This window comes from Cherax quadricarinatus, chromosome 3, assembly GCF_038502225.1.
Source record: "Cherax quadricarinatus isolate ZL_2023a chromosome 3, ASM3850222v1, whole genome shotgun sequence".
Lineage (NCBI taxonomy): Eukaryota > Metazoa > Arthropoda > Malacostraca > Decapoda > Parastacidae > Cherax > Cherax quadricarinatus.
The window spans coordinates 78,858,676-78,864,896 of record NC_091294.1 but is presented as its reverse complement, the minus strand read 5'-3'; positions in this window follow the sequence as shown (position 1 = coordinate 78,864,896).

Sequence of the window (6,221 nt, the reverse complement as noted above, 5' to 3'; positions counted from 1 at the left end):
AACCAGGTGGTCTTGAAGACAACAACCAGGTGATCTTGAAGACAACAACCAGGTGGTCTTGAAGACAACAACCAGGTGGTCTTGAAGACAACAACCAGGTGGTCTTGAAGACAACAACCAGGTGGTCTTGAAGACAACAACCAGGTGGTCTTGAAGACAACAACCAGGTGGTCTTGAAGACAACAACCAGGTGGTCTTGAAGACAACAACCAGGTGATCTTGAAGACAACAACCAGGTGGTCTTGAAGACAACAACCAGGTGGTCTTCAAGACAACAACCAGGTGGTCTTGAAGACAACAACCAGGTGGTCTTGAAGACAACAACCAGGTGGTCTTGAAGACAACAACCAGGTGGTGAATGCTGGATAATACAAATATAAATACCGTCAGCGCCAGCTGCTGGTGATCAACAAGTGGAAAGTGTTGAGTCTTCTTCTGGAAGTGTACAATACATTGTAAGACTTGTCTCTGCTAGAAGTCAGTGACTCTCTGGCAGACTTGTCTCTGCTAGAAGTCAGTAACTCTCTGGCAGACTTGTCTCTGCTAGAAGTCAGTAACTGTCTGGCAGACTTGTCTCTGCTAGAAGTCAGTAACTCTCTGGCAGACTTGTCTCTGCTAGAAGTCAGTGACTCTCTGGCAGACTTGTCTCTGCTAGAAGTCAGTAACTCTCTGGCAGACTTGTCTCTGCTAGAAGTCAGTAACTCTCTGGCAGACTTGTCTCTGCTAGAAGTCAGTGACTCTCTGGCAGACTTGTCTCTGCTAGAAGTCAGTAACTCTCTGGCAGACTTGTCTCTGCTAGAAGTCAGTGACTCTCTGGCAGACTTCTGCTAGAAGTCAGTAACTCTCTGCTAGAAGTCAGTGACTCTCTGGCAGACTTGTCTCTGCTAGAAGTCAGTGACTCTCTGGCAGACTTGTCTCTGCTAGAAGTCAGTAACTCTCTGGCAGACTTGTCTCTGCTAGAAGTCAGTGACTCTCTGGCAGACTTGTCTCTGCTAGAAGTCAGTGACTCTCTGGCAGACTTGTCTCTGCTAGAAGTCAGTGACTCTCTGGCAGACTTGTCTCTGCTAGAAGTCAGTGACTCTCTGGCAGACTTGTCTCTGCTAGAAGTCAGTGACTCTCTGGCAGACTTGTCTCTGCTAGAAGTCAGTGACTCTCTGGCAGACTTGTCTCTGCTAGAAGTCAGTGACTCTCTGGCAGACTTGTCTCTGCTAGAAGTCAGTGACTCTCTGGCAGACTTGTCTCTGCTAGAAGTCAGTGACTCTCTGGCAGACTTGTCTCTGCTAGAAGTCAGTAACTCTCTGGCAGACTTGTCTCTGCTAGAAGTCAGTAACTCTCTGGCAGACTTGTCTCTGCTAAAAGTCAGTGACTCTCTGGCAGACTTGTCTCTGCTAGAAGTCAGTGACTCTCTGGCAGACTTGTCTCTGCTAGAAGTCAGTGACTCTCTGGCAGACTTGTCTCTGCTAGAAGTCAGTGACTCTCTGGCAGACTTGTCTCTGCTAGAAGTCAGTGACTCTCTGGCAGACTTGTCTCTGCTAGAAGTCAGTGACTCTCTGGCAGACTTGTCTCTGCTAGAAGTCAGTGACTCTCTGGCAGACTTGTCTCTGCTAGAAGTCAGTGACTCTCTGGCAGACTTGTCTCTGCTAGAAGTCAGTGACTCTCTGGCAGACTTGTCTCTGCTAAAGTCAGTGATTCTCTGGCAGACTTGTCTCTGCTAGAAGTCAGTGACTCTCTTGCAGACTTGTCTCTGCTAGAAGTCAGTGACTCTCTGGCAGACTTGTCTCTGCTAGAAGTCAGTGACTCTCTGGCAGACTTGTTGTCTCTGCTAGAAAGTCAGTGACTCTCTGGCAGACTTGTCTCTGCTAGAAGTCAGTGAGTAACTCTCTGGAAGTCAGTACTTCTGTCTCTGCTAGAAGTCAGTAACTCTCTGGCAGACTTGTCTCTGCTAGAAGTCAGTGACTCTCTTGCAGACTTGTCTCTGCTAGAAGTCAGTAACTCTCTGGCAGACTTGTCTCTGCTAGAAGTCAGTGACTCTCTAGCAGACTTGTCTCTGCTAGAAGTCAGTAACTCTCTGGCAGACTTGTCTCTGCTAGAAGTCAGTAACTCTCTGGCAGACTTGTCTCTGCTAGAAGTCAGTAACTCTCTGCTACAAGTCAGTAACTCTCTTGCAGACTTGTCTCTGCTAGAAGTCAGTAACTCTCTGGCAGACTTGTCTCTGCTAGAAGTCAGTAACTCTCTGGCAGACTTGTCTCTGCTAGAAGTCAGTAACTCTCTTGCAGACTTGTCTCTGCTAGAAGTCAGTAACTCTCTGGCAGACTTGTCTCTGCTAGAAGTCAGTAACTCTCTGGCAGACTTGTCTCTGCTAGAAGTCAGTGACTCTCTGGCAGACTTGTCTCTGCTAGAAGTCAGTGACTCTCTGGCAGACTTGTCTCTGCTAAAAGTCAGTGACTCTCTTGCTGACTTGTCTCTGCTAGAAGTCAGTATCTCTCTGGCAGACTTGTCTCTGCTAGAAGTCAGTGACTCTCTGGCAGACTTGTCTCTGCTAGAAGTCAGTGACTCTCTGGCAGACTTGTCTCTGCTAGAAGTCAGTGACTCTCTGGCAGACTTGTCTCTGCTAGAAGTCAGTGACTCTCTGGCAGACTTGTCTCTGCTAGAAGTCAGTGACTCTCTGGCAGACTTGTCTCTGCTAGAAGTCAGTAACTCTCTTGCAGACTTGTTAGAAAGAATCCAGGGGCATAGATTTAGCCTCTGAGAGATACAGACAAGAGATCTTACAATGGTGACACCGGCAACGTGAAGAACAGAAGCCGGGTCTGGAGAGTACTTGCCGGGTCTGGAGAGTACTTCCGGGTCTGGAGAGTACTTGCCGGGTCTGGAGAGTACTTCCGGGTCTGGAGAGTACTTGCCGGGTCTGGAGAGTACTTGCCGGGTCTGGAGAGTACTTGCCGGGTCTGGAGAGTACTGGCCACTCAACTTCCCTACCTGTCTCCAAACTTCACTCATAGACCAAACCCAAGTGACGGTACAAACATAATCCCGACAACAATTGTGTTTAGCTTGATGGGCGACATGTCCAGTCCAACACTCGCACACTTACAACCATGGTGGTGCTCTGTGGTGCTACTGTAACATTATCTGCCCCACGTAACATGTAATGAACCACACTTCACCAGCACAAGCAGGAGACCACCACTGCCCGCATTTCTAAAAGTGTCTACCAGAGGTTTGAAGGATTGTCTTTCAAGGTGTGGCTAAACCAAGAGCTCAGAAAATATTGTAGGAGCTCAACAGGATAAGACAAAAAAGAAGGTTTCTCCACAGGAACAGTTTGAGGCGAGTAAAGAGACCAACTCGCTGGTTTAGACTGCCATCGTGCGCTTCCAGTACGACGGAGATACCAATGATAATATCCTTATCTACTACCAAAACATGTAAAAGGTATACAGACCATAGCTGACATCACTGACATACTACTACATAGAAAGTCCCTTGTTATGCTGAGCATTTCCCGCAAATTACGTCAATTTTGTCCCAGGATGCGACCCACACCAGTCCACTAACACCCAGGATGCGACCCACACCAGTCCACTCACACCCAAGATGTGACCCACACCAGTCCACTAACACCCAGGATGCGACCCACACCAGTCCACTAAGACCCAGGATGGGACCCACACCAGTCCACTAACACCCAGGATGTGACCCACACCAGTCCACTAACACCCAGGATGTGACCCACACCAGTCCACTAACACCCAGGATGTGACCCACACCAGTCCACTAACACCCAGGATGTGACCCACACCAGTCCACTAACACCCAGGATGTGACCCACACCAGTCCACTAACACCCAGGATGCGACCCACACCAGTCCACTAACACCCAGGATGTGACCCACACCAGTCCACTAACACCCAGGATGTGACCCACACCAGTCCACTAACACCCAGGATGTGACCCACACCAGTCCACTAACACCCAGGATGTGACCCACACCAGTCCACTAGCACCCAGGATGTGACCCACACCAGTCCACTAACACCCAGGATGTGACCCACACCAGTCCACTAACACCCAGGATGTGACCCACACCAGTCCACTAACACCCAGGATGTGACCCACACCAGTCCACTAACACCCAGGATGTGACCCACACCAGTCCACTAACACCCAGGATGTGACCCACACCAGTCCACTAACACCCAGGATGTGACCCACACCAGTTCACTAACACCCAGGATGTGACCCACACCAGTCCACTAACACCCAGGATGTGACCCACACCAGTCCACTAACACCCAGGATGTGACCCACACCAGTCCACTAACACCCAGGATGTGACCCACACCAGTCCACTAACACCCAGGATGTGACCCACACCAGTCCACTAACACCCAGGATGTGACCCACACCAGTCCACTAACACCCAGGATGTGACCCACACCAGTCCACTAACACCCAGGATGTGACCCACACCAGTCCACTAACACCCAGGATGTGACCCACACCAGTTCACTAACACCCAGGATGTGACACACACCAGTCCACTAACACCCAGGATGTGACCCACACCATTCCACTAACACCTAGGATGTGACCCACACCAGTCCACTAACACCTAGGATGTGACCCACACCAGTCCACTAACACCCAGGATGTGACACACACCAGTCCACTAACACCCAGGATGTGACCCACACCAGTCCACTAACACCCAGGATGTGACCCACACCAGTCCACTAACACCCAGGATGTGACCCACACCAGTCCACTAACACCCAGGATGTGACCCACACCAGTCCACTAACACCCAGGATGTGACCCACCCAGTCCACTAACACCCAGGATGTGACACACCAGTCCACTAACACCCAGGATGTGACCCACACCAGTCCACTAACACCCAGGATGTGACCCACACCAGTCCACTAACACCCAGGATGTGACACTGTGACCCACACCAGTCCACTAACACCCAGGATGTGACCCACACCAGTCCACTAACACCCAGGATGTGACCCACTCCACTTACACCCAGGATGTGACCACACACTAACACCCAGTGTGACCACTCCACTAACACCCAGGATGTGACCCACACCATTCCACTAACACCTAGGATGTGACCCACACCAGTCCACTAACACCTAGGATGTGACCCACACCAGTCCACTAACACCCAGGATGTGACCCACACCAGTTCACTAACACCCAGGATGTGACCCACACCAGTCCACTAACACCCAGGATGTGACCCACACCAGTAAACTAACACCCAGGATGTTACCCACACAAGTCCACTAGCACCCAGGATGTGACCCATACCAGTCCACTAACACCCAGGATGTGACCCACATCAGTTCACTAACACCCAGGATGTGACCCACACCAGTCCACTAACACCCACGATGTGACCCACACCAGTCCGCTAACATCCACGATGTGACCCACACCAGTCCCCTAACACCCAGGATGTGACCCACACCAGTCCACTAACACCCAGGATGTGACCCACACGAGTCCACTAACACCCAGAATGTTACCCACAAGAATCCACTAACACCCAGGATGTGACCCACACCAGTCCAGTCACACCCAGGATGTGACCCACACCAGTCCACTAACACCCAGGATGTGACCCACACCAGTCCACTAACACCCAGGATGTTACCCACACAAGTCCACTAACAATCAGGATGTGACCCACACATGTCCACTAGCACTCAGGATGTGACCCACACCAGTTCACTAACACCCAGGATGTGACCCACACCAGTCCACTAACACCCAGGATGTGACCCACACCAGTCAACTAACACCCAGGATGTTACCCACACCCAGAATGTGACCCACACCAGTCCACTAACACCCAGGATGTGACCCACACCAGTCAACTAACACCCAGGATGTGACCCACACCAGTCCACTAACACCCAGGATGTGACCCACACCAGTCCACTAACACCCAGGATGTGACCCACAACAGTCCACTAACACCCAGGATGTGACCCACACCAGTCCACTAACACCCAGGATGTGACCCACACCAGTCCACTAACACCCAGGATGTTACCCACACCAATCCACTAACACCCAGGATGTGACCCACACCAGTCCACTCACACCCAGGATGTGACCCACACCAGTCCACTAACACCCAGGATGTGACCCGCACCAGTCCACTAACACCCAGGATGTTACCCACACAAGTCCACTAACAATC